Here is a 21052-nt window from a genome sequence, read left to right as displayed (position 1 = left end):
GTGGTATGCCTCTATTACAAGCCATAGCGTATGATGTTCAGTCCCCTATTTTCACCATCTGAGGTCCGTTATTGAGAAAGTCCCTGATCCAAAGGCACACTGATGATGAAAGCTGGTGGAGCTTCACCATCAGCTTCTCCTGGATGATGGTATTTAATGCTGAATTAAAGTTGACGAATATCATCCTGACATAAGTGTCAGGATGCTCCAGGTGTGTCAGGGCTGTGTGCAAAGCTAAGGACACAGCATCCTCTGTGGACCGATTCCTTCTATAGGCAAACTGGTGCCTGTCCAGACCAGCAGGAAGGTTATACTTGATGTGTTTTAGGATGACCCTCTTAAAGCATTTTATAATGACTGGGGTTAGTAGTGAAGCTGGGCGGTAGTCATTTAAGATAACTTCAGAGTGAAGATATCTACATTGGCTTTGGCGGTAGTGCTTTTCACTGTATGTATTAATGCTTATTGAGGTATATTTGGTGTTTGAACTATTGAAATGGGCCATTATAAGCATTTTTGAGAAGGGTTTCAAGTATTTGTGGATCTAAGCTATTCAAAGATGATCCCTAAACCTAAAATCAGAGTATATTTGCCAGGTTAGGAAGCACAACCACTGTACTTTGTACACTGGATTTTAGTACTATAGAACATAAATCTCCTTTGTTCTCCTACAGTGGGAAAATTCAGGTGTAACAGCAGCATTGAGGCATCTAGGTTCACATAAAGATTAAAATAATGTTAAAAATATTAAAAACAAAATTGTCCTTACTGCATTCTAAGGACTATAGGCTTTGATAATATGGCTATTATTGAATTTGTACAATGTGAACTAGAGCTAAGCTGGTTTCAAACGTCATCAGAAACTCATTCTTTTTGGGTTTAAAAGTTGCAACACCAGTCAGGGATTTACAGAGGAGTGAAAACACTCAAGGGACAGTAGGAGAAGGAAGATGACACTACTAAGATTTAACTGAATGATGCGATTGCACCATGTCAATGATTAATATTACTTAAAGCGTGAATATTAATCAAGTGCTCAATTGTGATACTTTGAGTTTGGTCCAAACTGCTAGCTGAAGCCTTTGAAATGTTGCTAATCAAGAAGTCATTCTGTTCCCCACTTTTCTCTGCTTTTATGCTTTTGAATAGCTTTGAGGTTTCTCCTAATTTGCAGATATGGGTCTGACATTTCAATTGAACTGCCCACATTAAAGATGACGCCTTTGGCCATATTGATTCTCAGGATGAACATAAAGGAAGAGATGTGAGGATATCCTCTGTTACCATTCATGATATTACACAAAGAAAGCACCAAAGGGTTTATTGTTTCAATAACTTTCTTTACATATAATATTTATTTGCCACATCTAAAGGAGGAAAACATACTATATATCTCAATTTGCACTCAGTCCACAGGAAACTAAGTGAAGAGAAGGTGAAGGAGATTTATGTGGAAGTTAGGGCAAATACAGAGAAGAAAGAGAAAAGGAAATTGCTTCATTTTGTTACCATGGCCACCTGAAAATGCTTTCTTTCTTTCTCCTGTTCCAGAAAGAATGACCATACAGGGAACCTAAGCACAAAAGATGTGCTTTTCATAGGAGTGGCAGCTAATTTTCTTCAAAAATACAAAATTTGACAAAATATATGGAAATATATTTCCTTTCCATTTGAAAATATCTTTAACCTAATTTTACCTTGACATGGCTTGCATTATATAAATATTTGGAACTCTCAGCAGTAGTGACAGTTATCACAATTATGACCTTTACAATTATCCTTATGGAAAAATGTCATTCTGGTCTTACAGAAGGAACAGTGTAGGCTAAAAACCCGGCCATGCCACTAGTCATAATCCACCCTTCAAAAGAGCCAGATGGAAAGGGTAAGGTTTCACTTAAAATATTGTTTTTGGATGGAGGTGTGTAGCTCGCTCTCCTAGTCTCGAGCTCTCTCATGCTCCCTGTTCTTGTTTCAGTGTCTTCAAACCCTCCTTCTGCTCTGCTTCATCCATTCTTGTCACTGAAAACTGACCAAGCTCATCCAGATGAAGCACCCCAGGACCATTTGGGTCAAAAATTCTTAATTTTCTGAGGACATGATGATAGGACCAGAAACCCTATTTATCCATATACATAGAATTCTTAGTTCTGCATTGAGGTTAGTTCTTTTTCATCACTTGATGATGGACACTCAGTTTAGAGCCTTATAAGCAGGGGTCATAAATCAGCTATCTCACCTTGAGATGTCTGATAAACATGTAGCCCATAGGTCTGTGTCTGGACTGTGGGGTAGAAAGGTATGTGCTTGGTGGTGATTGTGTGCCGCAGCCTCTCATCATTCTCTGAAGCTGAACACACACAGAGCGACCTTGTATGGAGAAGAGAGGTGGGCAGACATACTGAAGTCTGTTCAAACCATTCATTGTACTGTTTGGACACAATAAAAAAAAAAAGGTTCTACTGTGATAAAAATTATTGAAACCTTATGGCATACCAAGCATTTTTTTTTTTTTTTACCAAGTTTCTATATTGATTTGTTTGGGATTTTGTTTTTATCTTTCAATTTCCATCTCTCAAAAACCATCTATTTTTTTCTGTCTTACAAACATACTCTAGGCCTTTTATTTGTTTTTCTGTTCTATGTGTTTGATAATTAGTGTAACTTTAAAAGTAAACATTTTACTAGTTTTTGTGTTTCCAAAATGCAATATTTTATTAAAATTATATTTTAAGTTTCCACAAAAACTCAGTTTACCTGCAATCCATGTTGACTGCAGGTAATCATCCAATGAGAGCTCAGCAGTATTATGTTGCTAGTACAATCGTGTTACATTGCTGTAAATCTAATACACACAATACATAGATTTTACATAATACCTCTTCTTTATATGCAGAGTGCACACATTCAGGGTCAATTTAACAGTGATGCACACAGGAGTTGTGACACAATGGTGAGCAGAAAAAAACCTCTATAGGAATGCATGGTTTGCTAAATTTGTGTTCATTGTACAATCCAACTTTTAAGTGTCCCATAATCACCTCACATTGCAATTAATAAGAAGATATGCTTTGTTATGGTGATATACCAAACACAAACCATAAAGAGTAAAAGTTTACTACCAGTGATCTCAACTAGGCCTGTTATTGTTCTGTGACTGGATCACCTAGAGAGACTTGGGTGACAGAAAGTTGGTGGCAGTAAAAACAGAGAATAAGGACTATCAGCTTGACATGATTTTCACTTCTACACCCAATCTGGAACTGCATCCAGTCATTCTTATCCCTATATATATAAATATAGGTCCATACACAGTCTTTTTTATACTTTTATTGTGATCCTTTTTGCATCAGCACAAAAATCCACCATGCATGAATATTAGTTTCATTACTGAGTTTAAGACATACTGAAAGGTCTGTGAAGTGTGTCTTTCAAATTATTGCAAGATATAATAAACTGATCAGCAACATCCCAATTCTCTCCTTATCTTTTTCAAAAAATTTCAGCCTGCAATATTTGCAGATATTATGTTTACCCCAATTCTGCTCCTGATCAGAACGTCAGTGAGAGGAATTGTCTTTAGTCTTTAAAATATTTCCATCCAGTCTTGACCCTTTACCAAAACACATCAGTTGTGTCACAGTCTTAGGATTTATCCTAAGCAGACCTAAATATACATGAATATAGTCAGAAATAATTACACATAATCAGCATTGCTGATCATGAACATTTTTCACAAGGCTTCTTTTTTTTTGTTTGGCTATTGCTGTTTGAAATGTTTGACTTTGTATTTCCCTTGGCAATTATCTAAGACCTGTGATACTTGGTTTTAAACCTCTGATCAGGCTCTGCTTGTGGCTTGAGGTACATGAGGTTTTTACTGACCTCCTTTAAAACACCACAACCACCCTTAGTTCTCAGAAAATATTAAGCATTTGTGGTTATTTATAGCCTCTCCTTCAGTAGCAATGGAGTTGATGATGTTGCTGAATATGCTAGTAAATGTCATTGGAGGTCATTTTTCAGGTCATCCTCCCAATCTTTGAAAGACAAATGAACTGGTAGTATTAAATTAAGGTCCAAAGGTTAAAGTTTCTATAATTTTATTACTATTATTATTATTATTATTATTATTATTATTTATCTCTTAAAGGCCATCTGATTTTGATAAAAGAACACACACAACCTATGCAAAGCACCAGGGTTTAAGGAAATAAGGGAGATACTATGGAGAAATTTACAATGAAACAGAAATATGTTTCAAAGGCTGCACAGTGGCGCAGTTGGTAGCACTGTTGCCTTGCAGCAAGAAGGTCCTGGGTTCGATTCCCGGCCGGGGTCTTTCTGCATGGAGTTTGCATGTTCTCCCTGTGCATGCGTGGGTTCTCTCCGGGTACTCCGGCTTCCTCCCACAGTCCAAAAACATGACTGTTAGGTTAATTGGTCTATCTAAATTCTCCCTAGGGGTGTGTGTGTGTGTGTGAATGGTTGTTTGTCCTGTATGTCTCTGTGTTGCCCTGCGACAGACTGGCGACCTGTTCAGGATGAACCCCGCCTCCCGCCTGGAACGTAGCTGGAGATAGACACCAGCAACCCTCCCGACCCCGTTAGGGACATTAGGGTGAACAGAAAATGGATGGATGGACAGAAATATGTTTCTCTCGACAAAAGGGTTTTGATGAATCACTTTCTTCTCTCAAATGTTAAAAAATTCAAACAGAGGTCCGTCATCTATAACATTACTCAATAACCATGCAGCTACGAGGTTTGATGTTTTTGCCCACTGAACTCTGTGCATCGTCACTCAGTCAGTTCAGTCAGCTGCTTCCTTAGAAGTCAGCCACTGACATCGACACAACATGTTATCTTTCATATATGTTATTAGAGTTGATTCTCATCTGGCACAGATCTCTCATTTGATTTCAGGTTATCCATTGTTTTTCCTCAAAATGGATAACCACTACATACACAAGATTTCTGCTACTTTGTCTCATCAGCACACCAAATACCTCCTTTTTTAAGCCTAACAAGATTAAATAAACTGTGACCATCGATCCACTTCCCGCCCAATTCCTGTCCAAAAAATTACTCAATTCCTGTCCAGCATGAGGTCACAAAAATACCAGAAAGGGCAAACATTAACTGGCTAGTGCATGCTGCAGGAGTAAAGGTAGTAATGGTAATAGAATTTGGCCTAAAAAACTGATTAGTTTATTATCTTTGCCCAGAAACATGTAAGCAATACAAGTGGATCAATACAAACAAAATTCCACTGTCAAGTGTGAATACCGATCATCCTGTGGCCACTGCGTCATTCGCCCTCATTCTAGATCAACACTTTTGGATATTTTCTGGGAAAATACTAATCTATATTCTGCTCATCTTTCCTTAATATCATCAATCTCCACTTAAGACAGTCAACCTATTTAAGAGGGACATATGACATACTAATTTAGTTGTACTGTGTCATTATATACAAGAGATTTTGGCAACAGATAACTTGAGCGTGACTGGAAATTATTTGATAAAATTACAATTACCTCTGTGCCACCCCCACAACAATTTTAGCTAACACACAAATGTGCACAGAAGATGTTGTGATTTAAGCCTGCTGATTCTTGCACTCTACTGAATGTGTCATTAGGATGGAAAAATGGCTTAAAGTCACTATGCCAGCAGCTTAGGGAAACCAAAGTTTTTCTTTGGAAGGAAACACGATTTTTATCTGGCAATAATGACAAAACAACATTTTCTGAGCATTATGGTGCTTAGAAAAAGCAGGAGTGTGGGCGGATTTTAGTCATGGATATACTCAGATAAATGAGCTTATAATTACTAAATTATAGGTGTATACCAGTGCACCTGGTATTTTGATATTTGTCAAGATGCTATCATGCTCAGTAATTTCTTCCAGTGGTTAATTTATTTATGATTCACATAGAGTACACTGACTCCGGTTATGAAAGGGGCAGGATTATTTGTCACATCCAAATGCATTTATTTTTATCCTGTTCTGGAGCAGGAACATCCTAGATCATCATATTTGACACAAATAAAATGTTTACTTTAATATTTACTCATATTCAAACAAGTTATTTTACTTATTATAGTAGAGCATCTATGTAGAATGCTTGCTCACAGGATGAAGAGATTTTCTGTAAGATACATGAAGCATGCATACTAATCTTTAGAATTAGGAGCTTTGTTTACAAAGTCGCACATGCAGGCATGAGTCTTTGCATGTGAAGGGACAAAGGTAGTCTTTTTTTGCCCATGTGAAGGTTGCAGGATTCTTGGGAGGGCACATATGCCAGTGCCGACAAGTGACACTGATCCGTCGGAAGGCTAAATTTATGCAAGACTGATAGGGGCAGGTGCACTTAGCTGGGACAGTGGCACAGGGTGGTCGGAAAGAAGCAGACCTGATTTCAGTCCAGGCAGAGATCGGGGGCAAACACACAACCCAAATAGGGGTTTCTTTTCAAAGCCAGCTGGTCTGGCTTTAATTCATGCAGGACATCGAACTTAAACTAATTTTTCTCTCTTTTTTTCTGTAATTATTTTTTTTACAGTCTTTATTGTTGTTTAGATTTTCAAACAGGTTTTCTCTACTTTTTTAAACGTTTGGGCCTCAGCTGGTTCTGCAGGGTGTAACTTCCTGGGGAAGCAGAGAAAAGGCACGGGTGAGTTTTCACAGAACAATCTATTCCTTTCCTTTCCCCCCCCCATCTTGTCTGAATGTCATTCTGTCAGTGGAAAACCCTGTACCCTCCAGGATGTTAGGCCATACATGGCAGACTGGTTCAAAACATGTGTAACAGATTAAGCTGTGATTTTGATATTGGTTCAACTCTGTTCAAAAAGTTCTAAAATTTCTTTCGATGTTTTTCTGTTATTTTATTCCAAAACTAAAGTAGATTTTATCTCACCAGATTGACAGGAAAAACAGTTGATTTCAACTAAGGTGGAAGCAATAATTTGGAGAAAGTTTCACTTATGAACTTTAGGCTACTTTCATATATGTAGTTTGTTTTGCAAATGACCACACAAAACAGAAGTCTCCAATCTTTTTCTCTTTTTGTTTTGTGCCAAATATATATTTTGCATAAGACTTTGAAAAGTTAGTGAGAGGAACAAAAACATTAATTCACTTAGAGTTTTGTTAGGTTTAAAACTGTTTCATTCTCCTTATTACACCAAACCATACCAAACCAATTTTGCCAACTCATACAAGTAGAACTCACAGTATATCATTTTCTCATTTGCTTTCCTCATGGAGAACCACTAATTCCCAAAAATTTAGAACCTTAGAAACTTTGACCCAGTTTACGGGAACTGCTTAGCTCTCACATATTAGCTTTACCAGCTCTGAATTCCCTGGCTTTGATGGTCGAGGAAACACGTTGTTTTCTTTCTCTGTAGGGTGGTGAATGCTCTCACACTGTTGCCTTTTTGCCTTTGAAAGTAACCTCATCCTGTCAGCTTGCTTTCAAGCTCTGCAACTGGTTTAATTCTTGTTTTTAGTTATTGATGTAGCAAGGTAGAAAATTGAGCAGGGTGCCAATTTATTTTTATTGGTAGCGGAAGAGTGATATAATGTGTGTATCCAATTATTATTAGTTGGTATGCTCACCAAGTGTAACTCAGTTAAATTCCTAAAGAAATTTGATGTTATATCTATTTTCTACTCACACTAATTTAATTGCAAGAAAGTGAATGTTTAAGCAGTTGTTTAATTTGCTGTTTCAGTTGATTGTATTATAGATGAAGTTAATCCAGATGCTTTGTGGTTACAATGTTTTCGTCATTGGAAAAAGTGTATTTGATTGAATTCAGTCAGTCATTCAATTTTAAACAAATTACAACTGTACCATGACTTATTGCACATATGGGAGCAGTTTTGATAGCAGTGGTATGGAAAGCATGGTGTTGTGATGCATTAATGGCTTACAGAAACAGTGAGTAATTTTGCTCACATTATGCCTTTTTTATTTGCTCTTCCCTTTGTTATTTAACTCTGGGAGATTTCCAGCAGCGTTATGTCCTCCTGTATGATAACTCCTTTTCCTTCTAGCCCCTCTGAGCGGAGCTGAGGCCAGAAAACAGTATGACGCTCCGCTGCCGCGATACATTGCTTGTGTGCTGGGGCCGCCTGAATCTACAAAACACAAGCGCTGGAGCTAGGCGGCTCTTTTGATCTGCGGCTAATCTCAATTGCCTGCTTCCCCTCTGATCATGTATGAATAAGAATGAGTCGAGGGTGATCCTGAAGGCACAAAGAGCTTTAGACGGTGCCGCTCGTCTGCCAAGCTCCACCATGTAGCACAAGCCGGAGCCCGTGGCCGCTATAGGCCCCACAATCGCACACATGAGCTGGGGATTCCTCATTTAGACACATTTATTCCTCTGCGCTCCCTTTTCTTCTCTGCGAGATGTTATCTGATGCTTGTGTGGGAGAAATTGTGTATCCACACCAAATGATCTTTAATTGTCCGTAGAATTGGCAGAGGTCAACAGCTGCAGGAAGAACATATGCCAAGTCATTGTGAGTAAAGGATTTTGAAACAGTGAAAACTAGAAACCTTTCTGTGGCACAGAGAAATAATAAAAGGAGGAAAGATAGATAGATGCTATGCCAGACAGATTTCTGAACACTGTTGTCCATTGAAAAAATGTTACTCAGTGCACAACTTCTACCTAATTACTAGTTTAATGTGGCTAGAACTTGTTTCTTTGGTTCTATAAACTGAGTCAGATTTGAATATTTTATAGGACAAAATAACATATACATGTACTGAAAACTCTTAAAAAATCTGAAGTAGTGCATATACGGCTAGCACAAGGTAGCAGTTTTCAGTGTGGTTAAAACAAACTACATTTAATAGTTACCATGAAATAATATCACAAAACTGCCAGTTCTCCAGTTTTAGCAACAAGAGTCTAACCCCGAATTTACACTGCCTGCGTCTCCGCTCTGCCACGGAACAGACTCTGCAGTAAATGTGCACCCACTGTAGTCAATGAGAGCATTTACACTGCGTCTGCATGGCAGCTTTGTGCTCATCTCCTCTGCAAAACCAACTATCAAAATTAGAACCAATCCTGTTTTTCATGGACGCAGAAGCAAATGCAGAGTCAATCTTCAAAGATCACATCACTCCAAAAGAAAAAACTGAGATGGATGCAGGGTAAATCTGCAGTTACAGTGCTCTTGTCCAGAGCTAGCCAATGATATAATTGAGTTTGTGCCCTCCATGCTAGCAGGGGGCCCTCAAAAGCACTTTACTCCTTATAAAGAATACATATCCCATACCTTCACATTTGTAGTTGTGTTGATCATAAAACAGACTGCCTCCTATTCCCCATCCCCCAAGAAGGCGCAATATAGTGATGGTCTATTTTTGTTCTTACCAATTAAACTCTTACCAGTTAAACTGAAACATAGATTGGGTTAGTTTGAACTATTTCAACAGTTTTGAAATGCAAATGTTCATCCAGGTAAACTTAGATCTTAGCATTTACGTGTTACATTATGACTGACCAACGTTAGAAACTAGGCACTCTGAAACTCCCACTGTCCCAAATTATATTAACCATATGCAGTCAGAGTGAGAGCATATTCAATCCATAGAAGGCAAACCCATACAATAAATAACCCTAAATTCTCCCTGCCAAATGTTGTACTTGGTAAAGAATGCAATGGAAACCAATGTTTCTTGGTCGTTTGGCCAGTCAATAGGTACGGAACTACATTATTGATAAAGTCTCAAAGCACAATATGAACAAGAGTGAGGGACAATGAACATCGTCAGTGACTAGTGTGTGTGCTAGAAAATTGAACTTTGAAACAAACTTCAATAGGATAATTATGCATCTTAACTCATCATCTATCTGTGCAAATATAATCTCGCTCCCATTTCTGCACTCCCTACACTTTGACATGTGCAGTTTTTTTTACACAACTTCAGGAAATTCTAGTGGGCACTCCTTGAACTGAGACCAAAAAAACAAAAGGAATGCCAGCATCTCCCCTTGCTAAGCACAATTAGAGAAAGGGCAGCAAGAACAATGAAATAACTGTGCCTGCTCCGGAGCGGCTCATACCAAATTATTTCCCAACCATTCAAAGCGGAGGAAAAATCATTAACAGAAAGTAAGTTTTTTTCTCTCTCTCAAAGCAATCTAGAGGAGACAAAAAGAGTGCTTAGCCCTTGATATATACAGACTGAAAGCATGACAGAAGATTTAGGAACAGAAAGAGAGGTTAGAGAAACAACAATGTCAGGGATTAGGATGAAAACATCTCAAGTAAATTAAAATGAAAATAATTAGAATGCAGTATGAAGGATAATTTCAACAAGTATTTAATCTCTATTTAAAATGACTTGTTTTTAGAGATGATAATTCTGCTAAACTGCATTGCTAAAATGCTGTTAATGCATGGTTTAAGTTACTGATTTATTTTTGCACGAGGGATACCTCCAAGTTAACACTAAACAGAGATGTTTCATTCTGTTTGAGAAGGGAGCAGACCTCCCCTACAGGCTGCACACTTAACTGCAGTGTGAGTGTGTATTTAATCTGTAGCAGATGGTTCCCCCATGGCACCTGTCATACAGTAGGCACATTAATACTATATATGAAATTAAAGAGCTGTGATTAGAAACCAGATTGATATGTAGTCACTCTGCAGGTGTTTAATGAAATATGAATTCCAACCTTTTTTTTTGTTCTGTTTTCTTCAAAATATCCAGATGTTAAGTGTTTATTTGATTGAAATTATAAAAATTAAGAGGAAAATTTCCTACTGTTAGAGTCAAGTAAGAATGATGTTTTGGTGTGTGAATGTACAAACACGCATTCATATGATGGTGTGAAAAAAAAGCAAGAAAAAAAAAAAAAAGCAACAGGCCTGACCAACAGTTTACCCGGCAGAGCTTCATCTGAGGCTGTCTGCATGGTCACAGGACCAAAGAGCTGTTCTGATGTTGTAACTGGAGCCCCGGGCGCAACAAAAGCAGAGCTTGTTGTTGATCTTGTGATTCATCCATAATGCAGAAAAGGTGTACAGACCGAACACTGTTTGTTAAATACAACACATGCAAATCCCATGTGACACAGCTTGGAGAGAGCCTACCTTGTGGCCATTGCAGTTTAGAAGTCCTCCTGACCTTGTTGTTATTGTGTTCAAGTTTATACTTGAACTCTTTACATGATCTGTCATCATTGGGTTTTATGACGTTTGGTGTAACTGTCTGTGATTTTGATGACAAAAATCAAACTAGAAAAAAATGTACTTTTCAGGGGATTTGCTTTAGGGGTTCTTTTTTGCATAATCTAAGTAAGAAACACTTAAATTCTCTAAATGGGCTGTTTTTAAGTTAAAGTTGTAATATATATTCATCATGGAGTAATGCATCTGTTTGGAAAGTAAGCATGGACTAGAATTAAGAGAGTTAATGTTTTGATGCCATTAAGATTTTCTGATTTCCTTTGATTAGGTCCTTTTAATGAGAAGCCAGAGAAACTGCAAGAGTATCCAGAGGTTTCCCAGATCCCAGACTTTAAGGAGCTTTAGGTCCTGTGGATCCGCCCTCTTTTTCTCATGTTGTTGTGCACTGGTGGTCAGCTGGCTGAATGAAGGCAACTTCTACACTTTTCTATTCCTTAGAAGGAAAACAGTTTACAAATTTTGAAAATGTTTAAATCATGGACAGTCATGGAGCTCTGGCTATCTCACTTTTATGATATTATGTTACTGTTTTAAAATCGCACCTGGTAGCAGACGTGCAACATGTAATGCACTGGTGGTCAGCTGGCTGAATGAATCAGCTGCCGGCTCACTTCAGGCTGGCTACAGGAACAGAAAGCACAACTAAATAACCACCTACAATTAGCTAATTTCTTTCCCAATGTTACTGTATAAAGAGCAGAAAGGCAAAACTGTGTAATATTCTATGCAATTATCACCTCAGGACTGTAAATAAAATTAGCTGAAATTTATTCTACATTTTTAATAACGTATTTTTTTTTTAGCAAGAATGTATGTTATGCATTTTTGTTTGTGGCAGTATTAAAAATGATGGTGTTTTTTTGCTCAAGGTTATCATGCTGTGGAAGTGTGACATACCTTGAGCTTTTTATCAAAATAGATAACAATCGGTTATTGCTATTTGTCCTGGAGTCATGGTAACAATTATGTCTAATTGTTTAGCAAAAAAATTACTTACTTTAATAATGCACGTTTGGTTAGGTAAATTATCTTGTGGTGAAAAAGAAAAAAAAAAGAAAAAAATAACAAATACAACATAGCTGTATTGCTTCTTTGTTTTTAAATAAAAATTAATATAGAACATTAAATTCATAGTTTTTTTTAGATATAAATACCACATTGATAGAAAAATATCTCTGGCTTTTTTTTAATAGGAAGAAAAAAAGAAAATCAGTGGATCACAAATGTTGTTGTTTCGTACATTTAATATTAGCAAAGTGTGCTTCCATGACTTGAGTGAATCAAAATACATTTTTATCACCTTTCCTCCTCTAATTATAATTTACAGTGGTAGAATTTCTAGCAGCATAATTACTGGTGATGTTACCCTCTGAGTTTTCTTATCAATCTTATTAATAAGGAGCTTGAAATCGTATTAAATACATGGCTTTGCAAGCTAATAAAATTAGAAAAAGCAGAGAAAAGGAATTCTCTCTCCTCTGCAAAGTGTGACGTGACTCCTAAAGTGGGGATATCTCTCCAGATGTTTGGGTTGAGCATGTCCTGAATATGTATGCTAAATTTAACAGGATGGATAAAAGACAATTCAATCAAAAAGTGTTTCATCCTTGCACAAAATTAAGAACTACATAATTAAATTGAAAATATTAAACCAAAAATGATACATTTTCATTAAGCTCAAGAATAAAATTTTAGGAATAAAATTTGTTTTACACATGCTTTTACACTGAATAATATGCAGACACTTGACTAAAAATATTATCTCTCCTCATGTCCCTCAGACACATATATCTTCTAAAAGTAAGAAAGAAAGCATGCAACAATATTCAAACCCATGTGCAAAAGGGAAATCTATAGCTTCTCAGCTGAGCCTGTGAGGTAAAATGGCCTGCAGGTCTTTTTGTCCCCACCGTGAAGGCTTTGGTCATCACATCATGTAGCATCAATCTACTGTCAAAACACCAAACGTCTCCAAAATTCATTAGGGAAACAAGCGCAGGAAACAGTGACTGAAACCTGTAAATACCAAGTAAAGCTGGGAGCATCCTCAGACATATCCGACATACAACAAATACTCCGCTCATCTCCCAGAGCCTCTGTAATAGCCGGCTAATTCTCAGGAGCGGCGAGGCAGAGTGCTTGACAACATCATCGACTGTGACAGGCAGATTGTATTTTCACGTGAGCGTGATCGACAACAGATTGCACTGAGCCCGGGCTGTTCCTGTTTGCCCTGGAAATGTGTTTGTGTTTATCTTTTGCTTGAAGAGAGGCATTCCTTTCCCTCTCTCCTCCTCTCTCTCTCCCTGTTTCTCTGTTACCAAAAACACGCATTTTTAGATGAACCACTCCGCGTCTGTTTGAGTGTGTGTGTCAGAGCATCTGTGTGTGACACAGGCTGTAAAGTGACTGCCAGGAGAGGCTTAAGAAACAATCCAAGCAAGATCAATATCAGCAAACCGCACTTATGTGTCTGACTTAACATCCAGTTGCAGTTTCCCCTGTTCTCTTTACATGCCAAACCTCACAGTAAACTACATTAACTGATGGCCTGAGGAGTGCGTGTACATGCTGTGACATATTGTAATTGCATAATTGTGTTGGCAAACTGTAAAACAAATTTTATTTTCCCCCATCGGGCTTTGATGCGACTGTCAAACCCACACTTGAACACACTCTCACACTCCCTCCTCTGTATGTTAAGCGCAGCCTTATAGGAGTAGGAGGGAAGGAAGATCTGGGCCAAGAAAGTTTCAGGTGGAAAAAAACTATTAAAAATAGTTTGACATAGTATACAAAATTCAAAGGGATAATTCAGAACTTTTTAGGGAAGGTTTTGTTAACAAATTATAAGGAGTTAATGTCTCACCTGGAGTAGATACCTCTCTAATTGTCGTCATTTCATATGAATCCTGATTATATGGACAAGGAGGCAAAAGCCTACACAGAGTAAGAGAGGGGCCAGGACCAGTGCAAACTTCTTAAAACAGCTCTTGAACCAGCTTCAATCTTAAACACGTCATGGTGGTTTATGCAAATGCTATCTCATTAACTTGTAAACTATTGTCATCTTCGAATTGCTTACTGACACGAGAAATGGAGTCGGGAGTCTGTATGCTACCATTGATCCTTCTTTGTGAAACAGTTACTAGCAACTGAACAAATAAAGATTCCCCCCAAACCCCTGAGAGTAACTACTTGACTGAAAGGCAACATAGTATAAAAATCAATAAAATATCTCTGAGTTAATCTGCTATTTCATCTTGATCCTGCACTGCTTTACTTTTGTATCAGACTCATCAGAAATGTTTTGAATGTCCCCTTTTAGTATGTGTTTCACAAAGGAAATCAATGGTGGTAGAATGCCTTCAACCTCCATTGCTAATGTAAATAATCATTGGCTTATCTGTAAATAACTGCTCAATGCAAATCAAATGTGACAACCGGTAAATTTTTCAGAAAAAAAAGCATTTGCATAAACCACAATGACATTTTTGAGATTAAACTTGATTCTACACAATAAATATTTAATTGGTTTTGGTTCCTGTTGGGCAGGCTGATAACTTCTAACTAATCTTGATGTGTGCTATTTGAAGATGTCAAAAGAATTATTGACTGCAGGATTGATTTTAAGTGCTTATAACTATTATACACAATCTCACTTAAAAAATAAAATTTAACTATCGCTTTAATCCACAACTGTTTGTAACCACATATGTGTCAAAGTTTTTACAGATATCTCAGCTTAGTAGCAAAAGTAATACACATTGAAATACACAGTACAATAAGATTTTGATTTGGTCATGGATCTACAGTGTTCTTGAATATTAAATATGCAGTGGGACTTCCCTGCTTTGGATTAAGAGTAAGAGCACTGATAAAGCTGGATGTATGCCTTCATTGTAGTTTTACAGTTATGTGCCCCTATATGAATATGCATGAGCTAACGATCACATTGTTTTAATGATTTTACACCATTCAAATGTATTCAATCCATAGCCTCCAATTTATTCAGACGCCTGCATTATACATACATACACACACACACACACACACACACACACATATTTCAAGAGAAAAATATTTTAAAGTATATTCACAGATTCACTGGAAGGTTCCTACTTCCTCTCGTCATGTCTCTGCACTTTGTTTCTCTTTCCAGGTGCCATTAAATGACAACCTCAAGCATTGCAGTGCAGAAAGGACCTCTCCAATGAGCTGCTGGCAGACAGTGTAGAGAGCAAGACAGAAGACGAAGGAACGCTGAATGTGGTATAACCAAAAAAAAACAAACACCTATGCATGTTGATGTATCCCTTAGCATGTCTACGCACAGTCGAAACAGAGGTCTGAAGGGGGGGAAAAAGTGTCTGCAGAGGTTGTAAAAACTGTGTACTCATTGTTTCACTTGCTATTGATATCTGACATGTTCACATTATGAACTCAGGGTGTCTAACAGACTACTCCTTATTGATTATCATGGAGGACCAGGGTCCAGAGGAAATGCTATTAAAGATTAAAGGGTCATGTGATGTGAAGGTGGCACACAGAGTTATCAGACACCAGCGGCTTCAGTTACATGCTGTAATGTCCATCCGTCAAACATATTAGCCAGCTTGATTTATTTATTAACCCTTGTTCCCCACATTTCCTAACTTGAATAACTACGTGGCAAGATTGCAGCTTACACTCCACAAAAAGGCAAAGAGGGACTCATATTTTGTGCATTAGGCTTATGGGAAGGACTTAACTGTTTGGTGTAGATTTCAGAGTATGAATTGATACAGCAAAAATACAATACTAAACTCAAGTGAAACCAGGGTATCACAGATATATTTTACAGGAGACATTACACACTGAACCAGCAACTGCAAATATAGTGAATATTCGTAATATAAACATGGTATACTGTGTGTGTGGGGGGGGGGGAGGGGGGGCAGCATAAAAACTTGTAGTCTGCTTATGGTCATCTCCAGTTGTTAGGAAGTGGACAACCCCTTTTTTATTCACAGAATACGCCTTGTAATATATTATTGCTGAACACTGCAGTTGACAAACAATGATGAAGGCTTGGATGAACTAGAGCTCATCCAAGAGCCTTGGATGAGCTCTAGTTCAACATCTATACCTAGACTGGACAAGGCTACACTGAATAATTCTATACAGGACCAACAGTGTTTGTTTTTGGCATTATGAAAATCTAAAATCAGGACATGTGTGAAAAACACAGCACAATACATGTTCTTGTCAAACATCACCAGAAACTTTAACTGTATTGTGTCATGATGTATGCTATTTTTTTAAAAATGCAGTTTGGATTTGTAAAGCCTATATGTGGCAATAAACAAAAATTGACATTCTTACCCAAACATATGATCAAAATCTATTATTGTTTCCTCTCATATACAATCACTACTGAATGAGAATAATAAAACTATTATAATAAATCTAGGTATTTAACAAATTCTATGGGATACATATTTCTGCACAAAGCCACTGCACTGTCTGTCTTATCTCAAGTGGCAAGCTTACTGTTCTAATTGACACTAATAGAGTGGATGTTTGGAAATCATTTGGCTGGATGGATAAAGAGTTGCTTACTTACTGTCTGCTGTGAAGGTTTATCTGTATGAAATAGCTAAGACTTGGATAGATGGAACGAAAACCTGAGAATGAACAGTCTTTCTATATCCAACGAGAATAATTTTCCTTAAGATATACCAGAGGATTTGACTTTTCAGTCTCTGTGTTAAACGCCAAATCATTTAGTACAATACTTTACTTTTCTTCTGAAGTCCCAGAAAGAGATGTTTTTTTTTTCCCCCTGCACTAACAAAACCAGTTGTTAGAATTGGCAAATATTGTCTTTGGGTAGATTTTCATCAGCATTTTAGGGCTCAAGTTATGTAAGTTTGCCAATAAAGTTGTCAAACTTCAATTTTTGAAATGTACATGCTCAAAAATTCTAACATTTATTGAAATTAATATATTCATCTTGTTTGTTCAGGCATTATAACTGTTGCCTAACTATTAAAAACACATTGTATTATTGAAATGCTGTAAGCTTATACAATCTGTTCTTAAGAGTAGAGATGTACATGTTTTTTTGGAAACCAATGCATAAGTTAAGCAACAACTATTTCCAGGTTGAAGTTGGTTGGACTACAATTTTGACTTCAAAATTAGTGCCATCACTAAACTAGCCGGACACCCAATTAAATTTTTGTTCCAACACAGAGCCTATCTAAACCATTATTGAACATTGCATTTATAAACAAACACACTTGATTAAAGTTTCTGGTGATTTCCATTGGTAACGTTTAATACCCTCTGAAACTTATTTTGTACAGTGCATAATAAATGAGAATTTGGCTAAACCGACGTCTGCATACAAATAAAACATGTAAGAAGGATTTATCATCAAAACTAAGTACTTACTTCAGATGGATCTATTGATATTATTAATGAATGTTACTGGATTTACAAAGTAATGTTTTGTTTAAGTTTAAATAACGGCTTATATCATTAAAAACACACTTTTACAGCACTCTTAATTTAACAGGCATATAAAAGTCCAGAAACCTTTTTTTTTTTTTTTTTTTTTGCTGTTTAGCAAATTATGGTTGATTTCCGATGAATGGGGTAAAAAACAACAACTAAGTTTCCCACAATGAGCACTACAACTTCGGCGGCTTTTTAAAAATAGACTGCAGACGCGCTCTCTGTTGGTTCATTAGTTAAATAGACATGAGCCCATCATCTTCCTTTAGTGGTCCTCTCGGAGCAGTTAATCGTGTGTCCACTCTGTCGGGACTGCCGTGATAATAAAGAATTAAGAAACCATGCCTCGTTCATTAAAGTAGTGTGGGGAAATGTGAGACCGCCCCCTTTCAGGAGTCAAAAAAAGGAGAAGGGGGGGAATGATTATTGCTTCTCGCACAGGGTGGGAGAGTAGAAAGGTTTCAGGCAAACATTCGGTCTGGATTTGAGGGAAAGACAGAAACAGCGCTCTCAACACCAGTGTCAGGCTCCCAGACATCCCGCACTTCACTGGCACCTCCCTCCACCTCTAACACCGAGTCCCGCTCCTCTCACCGGCACCTCTTGGAGGGAACAGGCGAAGCGTCCTCACCGCCTCCAGAGAAGATACTGTCCGATCACAGAGAGGGTGGGGGGAGACGCACACACAGAGCACAGAGTAAGAGAGAGAGAGAGAGAGACCGAACGAGAGAGAGACACACAGAGAGAGAGAGTAGTTTGGTTTGATATTATACAGACTCCTACCACGTACTGTACGTTACTTTTTTTTCTTACCCGGCGCCGTCTTCTGCTAAGTTGCGCTCCTGGATTTTAAGTGCGTCTCAGCGAACTCCGTCCCCCCTCGTCAGGCAGCGGCTTCACTCTTCCTGTCAAACAGCCGGGCCAAACAACCGGCGGACCCGCTTGTTGTTTCTTTCATCCCGAAGAAGATTTCATACCAAACAAAAGTAAGTACCCGCCGCGTTAACACTTGGCACTCACTCACCCAAGAAGTGCAGCGTCATTTACATATAGAGATCTTTATTTCTAAGGGCAAAGTTAGCGGCTCTATTTTGACGCGCGCAGCTCGTCAACAAAGTACATTAACTGCGCGTATCGATTTGTTGTGACCTCCGCCGGTGTCAACTCTGTACTATCATTACAAGGTGACATCAAATAGCTGGTTATGCTCTATTAGAAAGAGGCCAAATGAGTTTCATTTCATGTCATTGTTAATGTTACTGTTGTGGTGACCTTGTTCAGCCTTGTAGAGTCCACATACACAAAGCCACATAAAGTGAAATGAAGCGCGCTCCTAAAAATATTATACACAACTATATAATATATATAACAGTTCTATAGGCGTAGATGGAGTATATATATATAACAAAATATTAAATAAACTTTTAGACCAAGTGGAAAAATTGGCAAGTAGGCTTGAAATTTTCAGCGTATTGTGCATATTTCTATCTTTTTATACACATGCAAGCATGCCATGCCACAATTCATGGATTAAAGTGCAAATATGATATAGCTAGAAACTCTCCTTAAATTATTTTATTACAACAAAAGGATTTTCATATTGCAGCAGGACACAGTTTGATAGACTTACTTGGGTGTTAATTTATGCAGAGCCACACAGAACAGTTTTGTAAATCAGTCCTTTTGGAGAGTGTTACTGATGTTCAGGCTGAGCTAACAATTCATTTTCTGTGACTTTGTGATTGAGACTGACTTACTGTAACCACTACAAGGAGTGTGATATATTTACAAGGTGAGCACAGTTGAGTCTCCTGTGGCACAACTGAACCTGTTGCAGTGAGAGGATTAATAAGGACAATATAATTAACTTGTGCCAACTTTCACAGGTTGCCACCTCAGAGTTGAATTAAACCCCCTGCACTCTTTGTTTCATTTTCGAAGTGTACGGGCTCCATACAGAAATATCTTATGCTACGTTTAAATCTAAGACTGTGAGGAAAGTTGATATCTAAGTACATTTTCTTATATTTTAACGTTGTGAGAAAAATGTGAGGAAATACGGTGGGAATTTTACCTGCAATTTTATGCTCAATATAATTTAGTAAATACTTAAAGTAAAAGAAAACAGTTTTTCAAAAAAAATTTTTTTACAGAAGTTTAGAATTTTTTTTACTCTGACTGACAAACTTATAGAAATGTAAAACATCACCCTTGAAAGGAAATATCCTAAGTTGACAAATTTTGCAGCATGTCGGAACGGCTTATTGGTTCTGTGTAATGCGCACTACATACCTTCAGTCAGTGCACAGTTGTTTCTTGCCGTGAATTCAAAAACAGAAGAGGCACTTACTCTCTGTTTAAAGTATCCTGCATCTAAGAGACATTATTTTAAAAGGTCAGCTTAAATTGCTATTTTTTTAAATTTTGTCCCACCAAAGTTTGTCATCTCTTGTAGTGAATTGTAATTTTATCAAAAATATACACTCTTTAGTCACAAAGATCTTACACGTGGCCTTCCCTCCCCTGACCATTGTCAATGAAGCTGTTCTGTGTGGCCTCTCTGGCCTGTTGCTCTCTTGGGATTAAGCGTTAGGTTAATCCGCTCAGAGGAAGGTGAGCACTCGCATGTGGACCTACGATTACACACAGAGGACTCCTGTCATCCAAGCTCTGTAATCTCAGAGACCCTTCACACACACACACACACACACACACACACACACACACACACACACACACACACACCTCCCCACACGCAGACGTCTGCTGCGAACAAGCACGCGCGAGTGCAAAGACGAAACCAGGTTCCCTGTCTGTCCTTCCCTTACACACACAGACACACACACGTGCGCTCGCCCTTTTTTGCATCAGAGGACGCATCGACACCCACACTATCTGGCCTGCGCTGCAGTTGCTTCTCCTGTTTAGCTTAAGTCCTTCCACCTCCTGACAAATCATTTGGGATTTTGAATGCCGATTCACAAAACCAACAGTGACAATACACTCTTACCCTTCTCACAGAGAGGGATTTGAAGGTCACGTGTCCCTCTGATTGGCTGGGGCATTGAGCCGATTGTTAGGGCACTTTGCTGTACACCAGGGGCTCAGCGGAGCTTTAGTTAAGTGATGGGAAGGGACACTTTGTATTTCCAGCTTTTGAAAGGTTTTGCCATGTGTTTAAAAAAAAAAAAAAGAAAAAACTTTGGCAAAATCTGCAGTGACCAGACAGATCTTCATTAGTTTAATTTGCTGCCTATGAAAAGTGAAATATAACGAGAAAGTTAACTTGTGACTACTGTAACATGTTAGCCATTTTTA

The 21052-nt window shown here is 37.9% G+C and overlaps 1 protein-coding gene across 9 annotated transcripts in view; it reads left to right on the top strand.

Annotated features, from left to right (window-relative positions):
* Nucleotides 1-6412: 6412 nt before the first annotated feature.
* The window catches only part of mef2cb (myocyte enhancer factor 2cb), an 82854-nt gene continuing 68214 nt past the window's right edge, over nt 6413-21052 (top strand). For 2 of the 9 annotated variants that reach the window (XM_028034898.1, XM_028034896.1), the window contains exons 1-2: nt 6413-6683; nt 15396-15505. The gene's annotated coding sequence lies outside the window, so the exon portion shown is untranslated. Of the gene's footprint in view, nt 6684-15395; nt 15506-18161; nt 18721-21052 lie in introns of those variants that run through there. The other 7 variants (XM_028034900.1, XM_028034899.1, XM_028034895.1 and 4 more) reach the window with 5 other exon arrangements.

The sequence above is a fragment of the Xiphophorus couchianus genome, chromosome 12, assembly GCF_001444195.1.
Source record: "Xiphophorus couchianus chromosome 12, X_couchianus-1.0, whole genome shotgun sequence".
NCBI classification, from domain to species: Eukaryota; Metazoa; Chordata; class Actinopteri; order Cyprinodontiformes; family Poeciliidae; genus Xiphophorus; species Xiphophorus couchianus.
The sequence above is the reverse complement of the archived record's forward strand: the minus strand, read 5'-3'. Positions and strand labels throughout refer to the sequence as shown.